Source organism: Corythoichthys intestinalis, chromosome 11 (genome assembly GCF_030265065.1).
Source record: "Corythoichthys intestinalis isolate RoL2023-P3 chromosome 11, ASM3026506v1, whole genome shotgun sequence".
NCBI lineage: Eukaryota > Metazoa > Chordata > Actinopteri > Syngnathiformes > Syngnathidae > Corythoichthys > Corythoichthys intestinalis.
Genome location: NC_080405.1, coordinates 5,822,985 through 5,839,530, shown reverse-complemented (window position 1 = coordinate 5,839,530; position 16,546 = coordinate 5,822,985). Strand labels below are relative to the sequence as shown.

The 16,546-nt window shown below is 42.6% G+C and overlaps 1 long non-coding RNA gene across 1 annotated transcript; it reads right to left on the bottom strand.

Moving 5' to 3' along the window:
• Nucleotides 1-550: 550 nt before the first annotated feature.
• LOC130924497 (uncharacterized) lies at nucleotides 551-1,824 on the bottom strand. The gene is made up of 5 exons (XR_009064887.1): nucleotides 1,529-1,824; nucleotides 1,378-1,458; nucleotides 897-1,265; nucleotides 742-792; nucleotides 551-675 (listed from the first exon to the last, which is right to left on the bottom strand). It is a non-coding gene; the product is annotated as an uncharacterized LOC130924497 (long non-coding RNA).
• Between the last annotated feature and the right edge of the window lie 14,722 nt (nucleotides 1,825-16,546).

The window sequence follows — 16,546 nt, the reverse complement described above, 5'->3', positions numbered from 1 at the left end:
ATGTGGTTTTAAAAAAAATCTGAAAGACTTTATAATATTACTTTAAACATGTTTTAATTGTTTCTTCAATAAATGTGCCTTCTTTTGTCAATCACTTAGTAATTGAGATTAAATTTGATGTTCAGTGCTTTATTGTTTAATATGATTCAATATTATCTAAATAATGGGTGCGAGAAAAGTATTAATTTTCAGTTGAAATGGCACTAAAAAAGGTCTTAAAAGTGTTGAACTTAGATTTATCAATCCTGGGGGGACCCTGCTGAAGGAGAAGGGACGCTTCTTCTGTCCAGAATGCAAATCTATGTCAATGCCTTTAAAAAGAGATGCCAGTGTTAATGTATACCACTCCGTTCAGCCAGTTTAGACACTGTGACTATTAACAAGAGCAGTCAGTCACAACACACACTATGCTTGACTGGTTTTCTCTCCATGAGCTTTTTAAGCAAAATAAAACTGGAACGGGAGTGTGAGTTTATGCAGCATATAGCACCAGCCATACTCTCTCCATCAGCTGAATGCACCACCACAGTCGAATATTTGGCATTTCCCCCTAAGGCAAATACAGTACTATCAAAATAAATAATATACAATGGCAGTGGCATTTTGTTGGCACATTCCAGAACAGGTCACCTCTACGAACGTCATCGGCGATGAGGAGCAGATGCAGAGAGCATACTGTAAAATAAAAATAGACCTCAGGCATGTTGATATTTGATATTGAAGGATGAGAAAAATGCTCACCATCAGCATGAAGATTCCACAGCAATTTCCTGAGGACTGCTAGGCAAAGAACTGAAAAATGAAAAGTTCTTCTTGATGGGAGCTCATATGCACTTGCTAGTTTATTAGAAAAAATGTACACGATGTGGTTTTAAAATTATACATTTGAAACATACTTCCAAGTCCCTTCCAGTTTTTTCTGTCCAGGATCCAGGGTCAATGAAAGCTGCTACCCGTCTGTGATTGTAGAGAATATACATAATCAACACATCAAATTTTTGCAATTGAAATGATGGGTAGCCTGAGAACGAGGCTTACTTAAGAAATTTTGGCCTGAGAACAAGGCTGCTTTTTAGTTTGGCCTGGGAACAAGGCTTCTTTTTTAGCCTGAGAACAAGGCTTCTTAATCTTGGCCATAGAACAAGGCCATAAGAATTATTCACTTATTTAGTGTCAACCTAAAGATGTTTTGATACAGGTCATCACCAAAACCATCGGGCCGAAGTGAGTCCAGGAAGAAAATCTCTCTCAGCTACCAATATAGCCTGCAATGGACATGTTGTCATTATTCCTACAAACATTACTCATTAACCAGTGTTATTGTCCATCAGATATGCACAGAAAAAAACAAAAGCAAGAAAGAATACAATCACTCACACTGAGCAGATAGTGGTTAGCCCCAACTGCTTGCTGGCTCCAAGATGGAAAGAGCAGGATGTCTTTTGAGCCAAGGTTTTCCTAAAGGCATTATATATGTAGAAAGAAGTATACAAGAACAAACGGGGGCATACAACAACAAAAGACTTACTGGCAAGCAATGCCGCAGATTGACTTGTGGATCCATCCAAGTGGTGACGGCGTACATGTCTGCAATGTAAACATCTTTTACATCAATTAAAGATAATTTGCCATGTACACCATCAAGGCCCAAAATGAAATGGTTCACCAGTACTATTGATTACATGTCTTTGTGCAGTTTCCCCCACAATCTGTAGACAAGCATTCCCAATCTGAAATAAAAAGCAAGCAACAGTTGAAGATAGTATTGTTAAAATTCTGCATCACTTTATATATAATTTTGTTAGGTCTAAACTTAATACTTGAACTAAGAAAACAACAAAGACCTAGGAGAGGGACCGGAGAAGGATCAGACTAGGAATGAGACACGTTTTTACGCTAACGGCCGTCAGGAGAAAGGTTGATGCGGAGCGCGTGGCTCGCAACAAGCTTATCTGCCTTTCCCCTGAGGAGCGCAGCCTTTTATTGACAAAGTGAGTAAGTTTCAACATACATGTGTGAGTTTCACATCTTGAGAAATAGCTGTTATCTTGAGGAATGGGTGCGGGCAGTTGTTTGTCTTGTCTCATTGTGTTGAAACATTATGGTCAGCAATAGAAACCTAAAACAGGAAATCTGCCCCTCTGGGTCATGCTGGCATCTGTCCTTCAGTTGAATGTGACCTTCCGTGACACATTCTTTCTTTTGTAAGGCCTTAAGACTGTTAAATAAGACAAGTAGTTATAGCTATTAGTTTTAAACACACATTATTAACCTTAGCGTGCAAAAGCATTAAAGCACATCTTACAAATTTACAATTCATTAGACTAAGTTATATAATACATTCACAGTGGCCTCCATGCACTGTGCCAAACCCAGGCTCCAAAAGTATTCTCGAGTGAGGCAGACGTTATCCTCCTTTACAATGACCTCCCCTGGAGGACGGTTTTCATCCAATATGTACATCAGCTAAATGAAGAAAGTATTTCATGTGATTATGGCTGAATGATTTCTAGAATTTCTGAAGTTTTCAGCAGTTAAAAACCCCACCATATCAATGTGAATGTATAAAACAATGCTTCACAGGCTGGACGGAAGAGGGTTGAAGTCATTTAGCCACTTTGCTCAAAGACTGGCATATTGATGATCAGCCTGCCATTCAGAAGTTGTGTAGGAGTGGTCCAGAAGAATCTTCCGATTAATTGGTGGTTATAGTAATATGAAATCAATAAAGGAAGACCTACTCAAGAGCGCGGCAGCATAGTTACATTAAAAAAATATTTTAACAATAGATGACATCAACAAGAATAAGACTTGCTCACACATTACACTTTCACACAGACCTGGTAGACAGCAAAGATTTAACCAGAACATAAAACTCATTGAGAGTAACAAGGACGTTATGTCTCTTCCTTGTTGACCGGTGTTAGTTCCTCAGTCTGGACATGTTGACCTTCTGTAAAGTTGACCCCTTAACAATCGTGGCCACCCCTTTCGGCGTAATACTGGTCACAGTGTACGTTCCTATGTGTTCACTTGCCAACGTGTCTCCTGTTCGTCCCTTTTTGGATTTACAGAGAGAAGAACTTCATCACTAGCCTGAACAGAACTCTCTTACCCGCTTCAGTGCTCCAAAAGTCTTCTTCTGGATGTCCTGTGCCTTCTCGATGTTGCGAAGTACCGACAAAAACAACATGACATGCCAGAAAGAAACTGGTGAAAACTCTGCTCTCTGTCAGGCACATCCCTTCAAGTGTACAGACCGTCTCATTGAGAACTGTCATCTCTTCAACCCTGGTGTCAATATCCTCTTCTGGGTCATCAACCACAAAGTCATCATCCAAAGGACAGGCATTTATCAGTGATGGAAGGCGTGGATGGCGGTGGAAGACCAAGAAATATGGACTGTGTCGTGTGGAGTTCTGTTCACAGATAAACTCTTGATTAACTTGTTTTGTGTAACAGATGACCAGAACCAAAATGAAAAATACTTTTGGAATACATTCTCAAAAGGTATAATACACTAAAATATCTCTTCCAAAAAAAAAAAATCCATGAGTAAAATTTCAATGTAGGACAACCTGCTTTGCAGTATTGATGTCATACGCCACAGCAGCCAGATGGACGTCCCAGTCATTGTGGTTGCTGTTGACATATTTTCGGAGAGCACGCTTGATGTTCTGGTTAGTCCTTTCATCCTGCGAAATGGATTGCATTTTGATATACACAAACAAACACTACTGATTTCACCAAAGTTACTCAAACACATACTTGGCAGTTGGTCTGGGGGTGGTAGGCATTTGCCCCTTTCCCACTGAAACTAGTGGGTCAACGCGTGTTTTTTCCAAGCCGATGCAACCCACTAGCAATTGGCATTTGGCACCTTTCCCATTGACAAAAAAAAAAAGCAGTGTCTTTTTAATTTTTTCACCCGACTAACCCCCCACCCCTCCTCAGTCGTGCATAAGGTTACGTGACGTCACCACGCTAAGATGCGCGTCGACAAGTGCGACCGAATTCATTCAGTTTAAGGAAGTAAAGCAGAGCAACATGGAAGCCTCCTTTCACGACGACCCATTCCACTCCGGTTATTGTTGTCCTTTATGGAGAGAGATGTTTTTTTCAATGCTTTCAGTTTGTTGATGATGTGCCTTGGCGTCCGGTCGTAGCCTCGAGCTTTTAATTTACCAGCAATATTTCTTATAAATTGCTGTGTTTCGCACGGTCCCAGCCATCTTTCGCTGAATCTCCTCTTCTCCACGGATGGAAAGGAACTGGCAGGTCTAATCATCTTTGCTGGGACTGGCATTATGCTGGGACATGTTGTTCAATGTGGTGCGCTACTTGCTCCTTCTTCTTTTACTAGCTTTGTTGTGAGCATCTACGGTTGTGGGGCGTGTTAAATGGGAGGCGACTGGCACAGTGTTATGACGCATCACGTAAGAGCCTACGTCACCACGTAGATAAGGGTGTTGACTGTTGACCCGGGGTTTTGCTTTCACACTGCATGACGGTCGCTTGGCGGGTTGATTAACACGGGTCGAGGCGGGCACCTTTCCCACTGCCACCAAAAGCCGATCGTTAGTGTGTTGTAAACAGCGTGTTTGATGTTCAGCATCATTGAGTTGGAATGACAAGAGCAGACTGACTCAATTCAGCAGATCTGACTTTCATCAATGCATGGGAAAAAGTAAACTGTCACGGAACATTACCTGGTTAACAAACTCCTTCCCTTGGTCAGTGATGACTTTCCTCACCATGCCAAATGTATAAAACTTTGTGGTAATGATTCCAGAGACCCCAGCTGCTGTTTTAGTCTTCAAAGGCTCTGCAATCACCCACTGAGTGTACAGATCGGTCATGGTCAGGAAATATCTGTTCCCTTGCCCTGTTTCTGGGAGTGGTCCAATTAAATCCATGCCCAATACCTCCCAAGGTTCTTTGACCTAAGTGTCACAAAATGAAAAACAAACCAACAAAAAGCCTTTAAAAATGTGACAATGTTTGATAATTTCTCAGATCAGATTAAAATGCACCTGTATGTGTGTGTGTGTGTGGATGGGGGTGCGTGACAAAAAAAAAGCCGTTTTTAAATGGTAGCAATTTTAAAATGTTCATTGAGACCATTTTACCTGCTGCACAGTTATTCATAATTTGAATGGAAATTAAGACAAGACAATGTTTTAGCATTGTACCTTGATGGGATGGAGGGCTGGGGCAACAGTTTTAATTGGGTCATTCACCTGGCAGCGGTGACAACACTTGACCTGAAATTTAAAAACACATTTAGAATACTGTAATTTCCCGAATATGACGCGCACTTTTTTTCCCCCCAAAATCAACTTGTAAAATCATGGTGCGCATTATAAATGGTTACATGGATGGAGACAGAAATATATATATATATATATATATATATTTATTACAGATTTTTTTTTTATTGACACGGCAACGTTGTGTTGAAGAAACGTATGCGGCGACCCGTTGCCGACCATTACGGTACGTGACGTCACCATTTTGTTTCGGTAATACTTCACTCTAATCGGCTGAATGGTTTCGTCTGTGTTAAATTCTGCTTTTTTCACTCTTCATAAAGCACAGAATTTAGTTTCTTGAACTCATTTGAGTCAACGTTTATTGCAGCTCCGCAACTCGGACCATAACAAACGCAAGCACACAGTCTTCCTGTGTCCGTCAACTATATCTGGCCCTCGGGAAACTCAAACCCAAATAACAATAGTTCCTATTGTTACTGTCGTGTCGACAGCGATGAGCTCTCACGGATTTCCGACTGACGTTCTCACTTTCATTTTACCGTATCAATCCATGGAAGAAACATTTATTCATCGTGATGAAACGAGCAAGTTATACAGCAGCCTTTAAAAGAAAAGTCACATCTGTTTTGTTTTCTCCTAGATTCTGGTAAGTTGGAGGAGTTGTCAAATCAAATTATTACTGTAAATATTGTCAGTTTATGGTAATGTTTTGAAATAGCAATGTGGCAGGACCAGGTCAGCCGGCGGCTCCAAGATCTCCACACTCTCAGACACCGCCGCTTCTAGGCTATCGCCTGCTGTGCCGACTCGCAGTAACCTCGTTTTGCTCCTCGCCTGCTCTGCCATTTTGCTACTCCCCAGTTCATCAGCAATCAGTTCATTAGTGGCCTTGTTGTTCTCTCTGTGCACCGCAAGGAGCTGGATCAGCTTTTCGACCTCGTCCGCACCCCAGAGCTTCGTGGACTTGACCCCTCTTCGTACTTCTCCCTTATGGCCTCTTTCCAGGCCCCAGGGTGGGCGTGCCGCTTGTGCTGGGAGACACCAATCACAGACTCCAATTGAGCTTCACAGGGTCCGCACACGAACCCTGGAGTGTCATCCCTTTCGTTCCCACGACCCTTACACTTAGGAGCGTGGCACACTATGGAGTGACTATTAGTGTTCCTCCTCCCGCACTTGCGACATTCGTACACGATGGGGGTTCTTGCGTGGCGGATCGCGAAATGCTTCCGGGCCGCCACTATGCCCACCAACCGCACCCCACATAGGAGGCAATCTGGGGCCAGATCTGAAAGGAGCATGGTATTGTTACAATCCCCCTGAGGGCCAGGCTCTGGAGATGCTTCCAAGGTCATTATAGCTCTTGTGGTGTCGGCTATAGCAGACTGTTGCTCCAGCACGACCTCCTCCGGCTTTACTGTCATTATCGAACCGTCCTCGGTCATTAATTCGGAAACCACTGAGGGCACTAGTCGAGTTCCACCTGCTCCTTCGGCCCTCCAAGTCTTCCTCACAGACCTGCGTCTCCATCAACACGGACTTTCCACAGGAGTAGCGACTAGTGACAAGTGACCTGGACCTCATCGCACACCAGCAGTGGACGGTCCCATCTACCACTGGGCAGGTCGCTTCGCCAGTGGCAAGTATGCCCGACTTGTAGCACACTGGCGCGAAAGCTTCGCACACACTGGGCAAACACTTGTCAAAAGCAGCACTACTTTTGATAAGTCAGAACAGCAATCTTGGCCATGTCTCTTCTTAGACTTTTTAATAATGTTTGTGATCACCCCTCTCCCCCCCCCCCCCCCCCCCCCCTCAGGGCATGCTGCTTAGCCGGATCACTTGACCCGTTACTGCTACACCTCCACGTGGTCCCGCTTGTAACTGTTTTCCACCACCTGGGATACAGTTCTGCCCACAATTGTTCCCTACTACAGGCCAGCGCTCCCCGTACCTGGCTATACCGAAGGACATATAGTACACTATCTCCCCTCGCCACCAGGAATAGACCAACGGACACCTGACCGGAGCCTCCCATCCGCCCACAGACAATATGGTGGTCCTCCGGTCCTCTATATCACCGAAACCCCGCTTTTCCAATATACTGTAAGTTTATTGAACAGAAATCGAACCAAAACTATTTTTCCAATATAAGTTTTTCAACAGAAATTAAAAATATCAAACAACATTTTAAATAATAGTGTACAATAGTCTGCGACTTCCCTTTGCGAAAACCCTGTCAAATTCGTCCATGTCCAAGTTACCCGTGATGGCTTTGATGACTAAATTGCTCTTTTCTTTTGTGTAACATGCTGCGTCGATACGGGGTTAGCACCCATGACAATGTGGAAAATGAACTTTCACACGAGCCAGAAGACACACCAACTGTCAGGGCTGTTACATAAATTTTATGTAAGTCGGGGAAGGCTTCCTTGCACTCCTGCAAGTGGTTACTAGTGTTGTATCTGTCGTGAATGATTCGTTCTTTTTGAACGAATTGTTAGGGTGCACGAGACCCAACTAATCACCTTCTGCACTGATTAGTTCTAGGAAGCTTGGGCTTGCTTGCTGCGTGGGAGGGCGTTGAGCAAGCGGCAGTTTCTTGACATCGCGAACGACCAATCAGATGCCAGCCTCATCGCAGGCAGGTGAGGGGGCGGAAACAGAATCAGAGCGTCCGTCACTCACTTCCATGTGTGGCCAATAAGCAGCCAGTGTGCAGGCAGGGGGCAAGACTGAGTTATGTCACTTCCCGTTCAGTGACCGAGCTTGCTGCTTACTTGACTTTGCAGTCATGCAGTGAACGAGTCAGAAAGTGAAAAGAAAGGACTTTGTCGCATATTTGTTAATGTGGAGCCTATCATGTGCTGTTCAAACACACAAAAACCCCACACAAACGTAGTGAGCATGGTTTAGTGTACTACTTTTCTCAAAAAACTCGGGACTACATATGACGACATACTTTCAAACTTCCAGTAGTTTAAAACTCTTTCGCCAGTAGCTACGAGGCAAGCAAAAGGTGAGCTACGGTCGCTTGACGGCAGTGCGGGGGTAGAACTGTCACTGATCGGAGGCTTCATGGCAGCGATATTTACCACATATGTGCACAGGAAAATGAAGACTTTGTATGATCACCATAATACTGATTTGCAATGAAACAGTATATACAGTACATGTCATTTTTTTCCGAGTATTTTATTTATTTTTTTGGGTCAGAGCGTGTCGGGTGTTGGTTGGTGTCAGATGGACAAATTAATGTCCATCCGTCCATCATATGCTACTCAAGCGCCCAAAAACAACGCACGTGGGCACGGAACATGTAGCAATATGTCTCCATTTTTCTGAACAGATTAATGAGAGTGGAAAGGCAACATTGTAAAGAGCAAACTGTAGCGGATGATGTTGTTGAGTCTCGTAGCTCGCTGAGTAGACGTGTTGCAATTATTAAATTATTTCTCGTCAGCATTTGACAGTCTGAGATGAGGGGACGACGGGGGAGCTGACTGGATTATTTATTTATTAATACCAGTGCAAAAATGATATTTCAATACAATCATCTTAATAATGATTTGCAATGACACTGTTTTGTATCAAAATGTAGTATTGTTTTCATTTCAGAGCAATACATTTGACAACCATCTATTTACGCTTTAGTTTTAACGATAGTTACCAAAAATAATAGTGAGGAGCATAAAAACAAAAACACAACAGAGCGTGATGTAAATATAATGTGTTGGTCGTTCCATATTTAGAAATTAAACTTTCGATTTCTCTTTTTATTTGCGTGACAGCAAGCGTGTCACGTAGGCTGGTAGCGGCAATATTGTACATGTGATCAAGATCATGCTAGAGAAAGTCCGTGCGCCCCCGAGCCCAAATCCACAAAAGGAAAATGTTTAACAGTGTCCTAAATCCAAATGCAAGCACAAGCCATGACTTTGATCCTATAGAAATACGACAGACGACGCGGAAGTTCTCCCTCAACGGCGGGGTAGAGACGAGGATGCGAAAAAAGAATGATATAGTCTGTCACTCACTTCTGAATCTAAAACGAGCGGCCAATAGGAGCCTGTTTGCAAGAGGGGGAAGGACCAAGCAATGTCACTTCCCGTTCAGTTATATTGCTAAGCGGTCTTTGAAGATTCGTTCGGCAACGTCATTTCACGTTCACTAACCGAACGATTCATTTGGGTGGGTGGATGAGGTGGGCGAACGATCGGCTGAACGATTTGTTTGAACGAGTCTTTTTACTGAACTGGAATGGATTCGTTTCCTCAAGTGAACGACATATCCCGTCACTAGTGGTGACACACGGTGGACAGGTCTGTTTCATTCGGGCATTTCTTGAGCATCATCTGTTTGGCCACAATATCATTTTTCAGATTGTCATTGCCCGCCACTGTGCCAGCCAGCACAGCCAGAGGGTGCAACTGGGTGGAGTCGAGAAACTTACTGGATTTGGGCGTAAGAGCAGATATTGCTTTCATCGGGTCAACATTGCGCTTGGAAAACCTTGTCTCCATTTCTGAAAAGACCCTGTCGAGGATGTTGAGGAGGGATCTTTTCAGGACAACGAACACATGCACTAAAAACTTTCCTGTCGCAAAAAAGTGATGCCTGTGCACAGGTTGACTGGAGCGTCGTCATCCTCGGTGATCTCCGATAGGATAGTGACAATATGGTCTTGATTTTTCAACCAGACACCTCGTCACCTGGTAGTGGCTTATCCATCGCATTTCAAGCAGCCTTTTCAGATTTGGTGCATCATATTTCTCAGACACGTGGTGATGCTGAAAAAAACTCGTAGAGTGAACAAGAGAGGTCAAAAAATCTTTTAGCCCCCGATTCACTCTGCATGGCGTGTACAACTACTAAGTGCAGCTGGTGGTTGAAACAGTGTATGTAAGGTAGATATCTAAGAGAGACTAGACTATTGTCTATTTTAACAACTGTTGTTCCGGTTTTTACCGTGTTCAGGGCTGAGAACTTACCGCGGACGTGGCGTTCGGGTGGTGGCAACCCCTGGTGTTTTTGGCTTTGGTTTTGTTTTCAGTGTTTTGGGGTTTGCCCCCCCCCCCCCCCCCCCCCCCCCCCGGGTGTTGTGGTCCCCCACTGAGTTTGTCAACTTATTTTTGAATTCTATTTAATTTTCAAAAAAACAATTGTTACCGTTCAGAACCCTGCCTCTCTGTAGCACGAACCTTTTTATTATAATTCCTTGGTAAAACCCAGGGTGCTGTTGTCAAGCAACTTTTTAAACAAATTTTAAAACCCCACATGTTGCAACATTAACATCTTTGATCCTAGAGGTGCAATAGGATGTTATTGTTTGGGCCTCTGCCCCTCCCTCCTGAGACCTGGCCCACTTTGGGGAGGTGTTCGTGTTTTTAATTCTGATTACAGGTTGGACATCAGACAGGTGGAGTGGCCACAGGTGCTGGCAATGCCAATCAACCATCTTTAAAAGCCAGTGGATGCTGCCACCTCGTCGCCTGATCAACTTGTCTGGTTCCACGGTCAGTTGTTTCTCGAATTTATTCGATAATTCTCTGTGATCATCGGTTCATGACTTGTTTTTGCCCTCACCACAGGACCCGTTTCATGAGCTGCCCTTGTTGGATTCCATGCCTGCATCCTTCTGAGCTTCTTCGTCTTACGTTGGCTCCGTTACCCCGAGCAGAGCAATCTACACCAGTCTTGTTCTTTCGTGTGGTCGCTAATAAGTATTACTCGTCGCAACCCTAGTTTGTCTGCTCTGGGATCCCCTCCTTCTCACTCACCCCTAACAGTTATAAAACATGAAAAATAAGACAAAGTTAATGAAAGAATAATAACTCTTAGATTGTTGAGCTACAGCAGCCAAGCAGTGTCTGGACACCCAGCGTTCTGTGGACCTGATTATGTGAAAAGACAAACACAGCATGATGAATCGCAAGGGTCTAAAGAAAAATGTTGGTGCTAATTTATTGTATTGCAGTTTATAGGTCAGGGTACTGGGTACTATCATTGTGTCTGCCAGTTTCTCAGCTGTCAGGAAAATGTCACAAAGTGGTCATTCCACCCGAGTCTTCTGATAAGAAGGTAACATTTTTTTGGTACATTATTTATGTTGCTAATACAATACTTTACTTTATGAATATAAATATTGTTAATGCACCCATGGTAGACAGATACGATTAGTAAAGATCGGTAAAAACAAAAATGTGCTAATGTAATCTAATTTTCTGACCTGTTGCATTTCGCTCTTCTTGTGGGAGATTCCAATCTGCGAGTCATTGCTGATGGTTTTGTAACGATGCCAGAGGGAGAAGGATAAGATGGAGCTTGCCAACGTGAACTTGCCCCAAGAGCCTGATGTGGTGTGTGTCCTTGCTCCCAGCAATGATCTGACACAAGAGTCATGAAAAAACTGCCAGCAGATTTCCAAGTCAAGGCCGACAGTTTCTGAGAGTTCATTAAGAAGCATGTAAGTGAGCACAACTTGACACCGGATCATATTATTAACATGGACGAGGTCCCACTCACGTTTGACATTCCTATGTGCCTAAGTGTTGCAGAGAAAGGGCAAAAGAATGAATATGGTAACAATTGGACATGAGAATTTACACTTCAGAGGTGCTAGCATGTTGTGATGATGGATCAAAATTACCACCAATAGGGAATGGGATGTACTACGTCACTGTTTGGACGCGCCTCCATGCTGGCAATATGATTTACTTCCGGTTCGGCAGAGTCAATGCGGATTGTAACGTGTGGTAGTGCTAAGCTAACTCCTTCGGTGTTTTAGAAAGAAAATATGGGCATTTATTGTTGCGTTACCGGGTGCAGCAGCGTCTCCCACAGACAAAAAGGGGTTAGGAAAAATGGACTCACTTTTCACCGTTTTCCTGCATGGAGGACCAAATATCAGATCACGAAGGTACTACGGATGGCTGGATTGCAGCGGTTCGTCGGAAAAGCATTTCTTATGATCATATTTCTGCTGGAATGAGAGTATTCCCCTCATCTCTACTCTTGTAAGTTGAACGATTTATCCGTTTTGGTTTCAATAGGGAATGGGACGTACTACGTCACTGTTTGGACGCGCCTCCATGCTGGCAATATGATTTACTTCCGGTTCGGCAGAGTCAATGCGGATTGTAACGTGTGGTAGTGCTAAGCTAACTCCTTCGGTGTTTTAGAAAGAAAATATGGGCGTTTATTGTTGCGTTACCGGGTGCAGCAGCATCTCCCACAGACAAAAAGGGGTTAGGAAAAATGGACTCACTTTTCACCGTTTTCCTGCATGGAGGACCAAATATCAGATCACGAAGGTACGACGGATGGCTGGATTGCAGCGGTTCGTCGGAAAAGCATTTCTTACGATCTTATTTCTGCTGGAATGAGAGTGTGTTCCTGTCATCTCTACTCTTGTAAGTTGAACGATTTATCCACTTTTGGTTTCAATACGTTTTTCTTTTTTTACACCGTTGTGTAAATCTGGCTCGGTAGCAATGCTCGCCTACTACGACTCACCTACCTGTTGTGTTCCTAGGTAAACCTGCTGACAACACATCCCGATTGGTCACCATCTCTCTTCTTGGATCATTTGACAAAGAAAATTTGTTCAATGGAGTGGTTCCATTTGTCCTGTGTCGGACTCAAACAAGCCCCTGCTGCAGACGCCATCTGGGTCTGCCCTTCTCGTCGATGAACTGCGGGCTTTTAACTTGTGAAAATGCAAGAACTGCAATGCACATATTTATTCTGCCTGGCTATTTAACTATGGCCAGTGACGTTGTTTTTTTTAATCACTTTGACAAAGACACGTTTCATTGTAATGTTGAATTTATATATTCTATTATTATTTTTAATTTATAATATTCTTATTTGCACTAATGTAGACTTTAGACTGTCAATTCAAATAGTGTTGGAAAAGTTGCAATACCTAAAATAGAAATGCAAGAACTGTACAGTATATATTTATACACGTTTATTTACCTAAGGCCACTGGATGTTTTTGAACTGCTTTGAAAAATACAGGTTTTGTTGTGATCTTGTATTTACATAGTATATAGCTTATTATAATGTATTATGTATTATAATATTTGCTGCCCCCTGCCAGAGTGTGGGCCATTTTGTACTAAAAGGATTTTAAACTGTCAGTTCAAATACTGTGTTGGAGACTAGTACTTGCAATACTTAAACTGGAAATGCAAGAACTTTAAACCACATATTTATTCTGTCTGGCAATTTACCCAAGGCCAGTAAATAGTTTTTAAACTGCTTTGACAAAGACACATTTATGTTAAACTTGTATATATTACTTATAATTATATAATATTTGCTGACCCCGTCAGAGGGTGGGCCTTGTTTGCACTAATTTAAAGATTTTAAACTGTCAGCTCAAATACTGTATTGGAGAAGTTGCATTACTTGAAATAAATCTATTGCAACTTATCAGTCCCAGTTCTTGTCTACAACACTGTCCACACATTGTCAATGCATATTCCAAATAGAATAACAAAATTAAGTCACCTGACTTTGTAATTATTACACCTGTTTATTATGAAGACCTGAAGTAAACAACAAGCAGTTACAGTTTGTCAAGAAGTTGTTCAAGTCATGTTTTGGTATTCATACTTTATTGACTTTTCACAACAACACTTGGGATCGTGTTTGTAAGAGCAGAGCAAACTGAAGTTTCAGCGTGCACTCTTCGCCTTTCCAACCTCTCATAACGCTCCGATGTGGTGCGCTTGACCTCAGAATAACCCAAGAAGAGATATGGTGACCAATCGGGATGTGTTGTCAGCATTTCATATGCAGGTTTTCCTAGTAACACAACAGGTAGGTGAGGAGGAGGAGTAGGTTAGCATTGCTACCGAGGCAGATTTACACAACAGTAAAAAAACAAAAAAAAAAAACGTATTGAAACCAAAACGGATAAATCGTTCAACTTACAAGAGTAGAGATGAGGGGAATACTCTCATTCCAGCAGAAATATGATCATAAGAAATGCTTTTCCGACGAACCGCTGCAATCCAGCCATCCGTAGTACCTTCGTGATCTGATATTTGGTCCTCCATGCAGGAAAACGGTGAAAAGTGAGTCCATTTTTCCTAACCCCTTTTTGTCTGTGGGAGACGCTGCTGCACCCGGTAACGCAACAATAAACGCCCATATTTTCTTTCTAAAACACCGAAGGAGTTAGCTTAGCACTACCACACGTTACAATCCGCATTGACTCTGCCGAACCGGAAGTAAATCATATTGCCAGCATGGAGGCGCGTCCAAACAGGGACGTAGTACGTCCCATTCCCTATTGGCATTTTCAAATGAAAAACTGCCAAAAATCCAATTCCCCTCAGTTGCAGTCGACATGAATGAGAAAGCGTGGATGAATCAAGAAAAGATGAATTTATGGCTTACAAAGTGCTACACTAAGCATCCGGATGCTTCTTTAAAGAACGTAAAGCTCTGCTTGTGATGGATAGCATGCGAGCGCACATCATGCCACAGTTGAAAGAGAAATTCAAAAGTTTCAACTCCATACCTGCCATCATCAATGAAGGCTTAACCAAAAAACTTCAGCCACTTGATATATCTGTGAAATAGGAGCTTTAAAGCAGTCTTGCGTAACCTGTGGAAGCAGTGGCTGATGCACGGAGAGCACAGCTACATGGCAACCGGGAGAATGCGCCTTGCAACTTTCCCGTAAGTCATTGAATGAATCAACAAAGCATGGGCTTCGGTGACAACGGAAACCATTCTGTCCGGATTCAGAAAGGCTGGAATAGTAATTGGAACTGCAACTGACGATGAGTCTGACGAAAGCGATGTGGAAGAGGAAGTGCTGCCTCATCTACCTCCGGAGTTGATCAAAAGTGACACTGAGGATGAAGACTTCATTGGATTTTAGCCATTTAGGTATTTTGAGTTACACGGGTGGTTTTGATAGTTGTTAGCATAATATTTATGCTATAGTGACAATCTTAATATGTTCTTTTTACATACCAGGCATGTACTCAGTTGTCATGTAACATAAGCAATACCGTTAAGCCTGTTGTGTCCTCTATTCCATTTTTATCTTAAATTGTCATTTAAATTTCAAGTGACATGTCTGTTCTTAGTGTTAAGCTGTAATATAAAAACAAAATGCGACTTACACTTCATTGCAACTTTTTTTTTTTTTCATTATGCATTTTATGGCTGACTTATAGTCTGGAAAATACGGTAGTTACATTACATTATGATATTACCTGTTTTTGTTGCCGTAACATTTTTTAAATTTTATTTTTATTTATGTTTATATGTAATATCACATATGAAGTCTGTCTTAATGGCAATTGTTTTTTTTAGGCATATTTTCCTCCACGTTATAACATGGAGATGTAGCTTCAGGAGATGCTGCGTCTGGAGTACAGACGTATTGCTGCTGACATGGCAATAAAGTACCTGTCTGTAGTGAAGCACTTCTTGGATAAATCTGAACTGTGGGCCAAAGATGGAGTCAGCTGTCAGATCTGAAATAACAGAGCAGGTAAACATAAAAACGGCAACCAAAAATGAGGCAATACATATAGTTACTTTACTTGTAGGGCTGTAACAATACAAAAATTCAGGACACGATTCGTATCATCATTCCTGACCCACGATTCGATACACAACATTTTTTATAGTACTTAAATTACATTAACACTAACAATTTATGGAACAAGTCATCTAAAATGTAGCACTAATGTGCGACAGATATCAAAAATATAACAATTCTAGAGCTGTCCCGACTAGTCGACGTTGTCGACGTCATCGATGACGTAAATGCGTCGACGGGCAAAACATACCGTCGATGGGTAATGACGGGTTAAAAAAAAAAATTACATGTGGATAAAGTTGAGAATGGCGGGCACTCGCGATGCAAGCGGTTGTTACTAACAACCCCAAGGGGGCCGCTGTTATTTCAATGTGACCGGCATTGTCAGAGTGAGCTAAGAGGAAGAAAGTGGGCGAGCGAGAGAGAGGGAGTGAGATCGGTGAGTTGGGACAGTGCGCAGGTAGAGTGGAGTTCAGTGGCTGCAGCCCCTATGTTTTTGTTTTGGTTAATAAAAGTATCCATAAAGAGCCATCTAACGCCTCTGGGTTTTTTTAATGCATGCCGCCGCCTTTCTGAGGAGGAAATCGGCCAAACCGACGACAACGAGCCAAGTGAATCGCCGCTTCACTCCTCTCTACGGCGAGGAGTTGAAAACACCGCCAATTACCAAAAAGGGCAGAATTGGTGACACGTGAAAGTG